A 3,459-nucleotide genomic window follows, 5' to 3' on the forward strand; every position below is an offset into this window, starting at 1 on the left:
ATTGAAAACCAAATCAAGTTCAGCTGAAATTCCATAATTCTTGATGCAGGCATAAGATCTCCCTGATCCCTACAAGTGGATCCTCTGAATCCCTAGTTTCCTTCCTCTGAATTACTTAAGTTTTAGATAATTATTCCACAATTATTCCCTAAATTTTATTTGGTTTAGATCACATCTTAGTTTAGTTCTAGTTCTACTTGGTTTCAGATAACGTACAGGTATCAGTCCTTTGGGATTCGACCTCGGTCTTACCGAGTTTATTACTACATCACAACCCTATACTTGGGGAGTGAACAAGTTTTTGGCACCGTTGCCGGGGACTGACGGTTGCGATTCTCTGAAATTAATTAGGTTTAGAATTAATTTAAGATTAGGATTTTACTAACTTTAGGTTAAGGTTTTTATTTTATTTTATTTTTAAAAACTAACCTGTTTTCCTGATTTTGTAGGACCCTGACATGAGTTTCTAAATTGGTAATTCCTTCCTAATTTCTCTACTTTTTCTACTCTTAAAATTAGGGTTTAAATTTTAAAAATTTTCTAATTCTAGTATCCTCCTATCTATAGGAAATAGTTTATTTTTTCCTCTTTTGTTTTTAGAAACTAGGTTAGTTATTTCCCTTTTTAGAAATTAACTTTCTATTTTTATTTTTAGTAACTTTCTAATTTTAACTCTTTTAGAATCTAACTTTGTTTTCTAATTTATTTTTAGAATTTTTGTTTAGAAACTAACCTTCCTATTTTGTAGGCCTTTAAGATAGAAATTTCTAATTCGGTAAGCTTCTTCCCTACTTTCTATTTTTCAGTTCTCTTTTAGTAATTTACTTTCTAGTTTAGGACTTTCCTAATTTATTTTAGAAATTTTCACTTTCTTTTTAGGAATTCCTTCTTTTAAAAATCAGTTTACTGCTATCTTTCTTTTAAAGGATTGTTCTTCTCTTTTTAGAATCTAACTTATTTTGTTTTATTTTGTAGGTTTTTAACGTAGGGGCTTCAATTTGGTAATTTCTTTCCAACTCTCCCTCTCTTTCTTTTTAGATTTTCTTTTCCTTTCTTAGGATTAGGCTTTGAATTTGATTGAGGGCTGCGAGTGTTTTATGCCCAAGTAGGCCCGTGACAACACTCGACGTCTCTTGACTGAAGGAGGATTGGTTGAGGGGTTGACTATCCATCGTAGGACTAGACACCGCTCGAAATTCCCTGAGTTAACTGAAGTTATGGCTGAAGACCAACCTCCTCTACTTCCACCCAGGGTGGAGGATACCCAAGATGAGAATGAGGTGCATCAGGCACCCCCGCCTCGTACTTTACGAGATTATCTACAACCGGCGGGAGTGAGTATGCCCTCATGCATGATTTTTCCTGAAAACACAGGACAAATGGACATCAAGCCAGGAGTTATCCAACTCCTTCCCAAATTCCATGGACTTGAATCAGAAAGTCTATATTTACATTTGAAAGAGTTCGATGAGATTATAGCTACATTATGTTTTCCTAATGTATCTGAGGATACAATCAGGCTGAAACTCTTTTCTTTTTCCTTAAAAGAGAAAGCTAAGATGTGGTTACATTCACTGCGTCCTAGATCCATTGGCACATGGAACGACATGCAGAGGGAATTCATAAAAAAATTCTTCCCACATCATAAAACGATTACCCTCGGAAAAGCAATCATGAACTTTGCCCAAAAGGAAGATGAAACATTCTTCCAATGTTGGGAAATGTTCAAAGATTTGGTCAGTTCATACCCACAACACGGATTTGAAACGTGGCGCATTACAAATTTTTTCTATGATGGACTGACATCTTCCATGTGCCAAATGGTCGAGACAATGTGTAATGGAGAGTTCATTAATAAAGATGTTGACGAGGTATGGGATTACCTCGATAATCTTGCTGAAAAAACACAATCATGGGACTATTACCCAATGACGAACACCACGTCTCGGCCGACTCAATTAAAGGAGAAAGGTGGATTATATCTCTTGAAAGAAGAGGATGATTTCAAGTGTAAAGTGACTACGCTCATAAGGAAAGTTGAGGCCATGAAAGGAAAGAAGGATAAGGTTAATGAAATTGTTTGCGGCATCTGTGATTACAACATTCATACAACTGAAAATTGTCCTACAATACCCGCCTTTCGAGGAGTGTTGAATGAACAAGATAATGCCGTAAACAACTATCAAAGACCTTTTACTGGACCTAATTCCAATACGTACAATCCTGGTTGGAAAAATCATCCAAACTTTAGTTGGAGGAATGGACAAACGGCTACCCCTCAAGGTTTCTTCAATCAAATCCAAATCAAGTGAAACCTCAAGAGGAACCGGTTCAAAATTCCATACAAGAGTTGGCTCAGGCAATGCGGGGAATTACAGATTTTATGCAAAAGATAGATTCTCGTATGACGGTTATAGAAAAGGGGATGCCTCCTGCACAACCTCTCCCTAATCCTAAACCGCAGTACGAGATTAATGATCCCAGCTCTTCAAATCAGATGGAGCACGCTAAATCCATCACCACTCTTAGGAGTGGAAAGATCATTGATAAAACTCTTCCGGTTAGGCCCGAAAAGCCTCAAGAACCAGAAGAGAACAACAATGATGGATCCAGTGATGCCTCACAAAAATTAGAACCGGAACTTCTAGAGAAGCCAGTTGCTCCGTTCCCCCAACGGTTGGTTTCACCAAAACCTCTCTCTAACTCTCAGGATATCCTAGAGGTGTTGAAACAAGTGAAAGTCAACATTCCTCTACTTGATGTCGTGAAACAGATTCCTTCATATGCTAAATTTTTGAAAGACTTATGCACGACTAAAAGACGGCAAAGTATTCAAAAGAAAATTTTCTTGACTAAGATAGTGAGTGCCATCCTAAAGCAAGACGTGCCTCAGAAATTTAAAGATCCCGGTAACCCAACCATATCATGTGTAATAGGGAACCATCGAATTGATCACGCACTTCTTGACTTAGGAGCGAGCGTCAATCTGATTCCCTACTCGGTATACAAACAGTTAGGTTTGGGTGAATTAAAACCCATCCTAACCACACTACAACTTGCTGATCGCTCTGTTCGTGTACCAAGAGGGATAATTGAGGATGTGTTGGTCCAAGTTGATAGATTTTACTACCCTGTAGATTTTATCATCCTGGACACCGAACCCATCAATAACATAAGCACTCAGATCCCCGTCATTCTTGGCCGCCCATTCCTTGCCACTTTAAATGCAATTATCAATTGCAGGAATGGTGTCATGACTATGTCTTTTGGGAATATGACATTAGAGTCAAACATCTTTTTCAATAACGGCAGAAACTTAGAGGAGGATGACGATTTCCACGACATTAACATGATTGACTCTTTCGTGGAAGATACGACATCTCTAACCTTATCCTCCGACCATCTAGAGACGTGCCTGACCCACTCCCATGATTTTGATGATGACATGATTAGGGAGAC

General features: G+C 38.0%; 1 non-coding gene across 1 annotated transcript; it reads right to left on the bottom strand.

The window, feature by feature from the left end:
* Positions 1-1,655: 1,655 nt before the first annotated feature.
* LOC131222537 (small nucleolar RNA R71) lies at positions 1,656-1,762 on the bottom strand. Its single transcript, XR_009160100.1, has one exon. It is a non-coding gene; the product is annotated as a small nucleolar RNA R71 (small nucleolar RNA).
* Positions 1,763-3,459: the final 1,697 nt, after the last annotated feature.

The sequence above is a fragment of the Magnolia sinica genome, chromosome 1 (genome assembly GCF_029962835.1).
Source record: "Magnolia sinica isolate HGM2019 chromosome 1, MsV1, whole genome shotgun sequence".
Taxonomy (NCBI): Eukaryota; Viridiplantae; Streptophyta; class Magnoliopsida; order Magnoliales; family Magnoliaceae; genus Magnolia; species Magnolia sinica.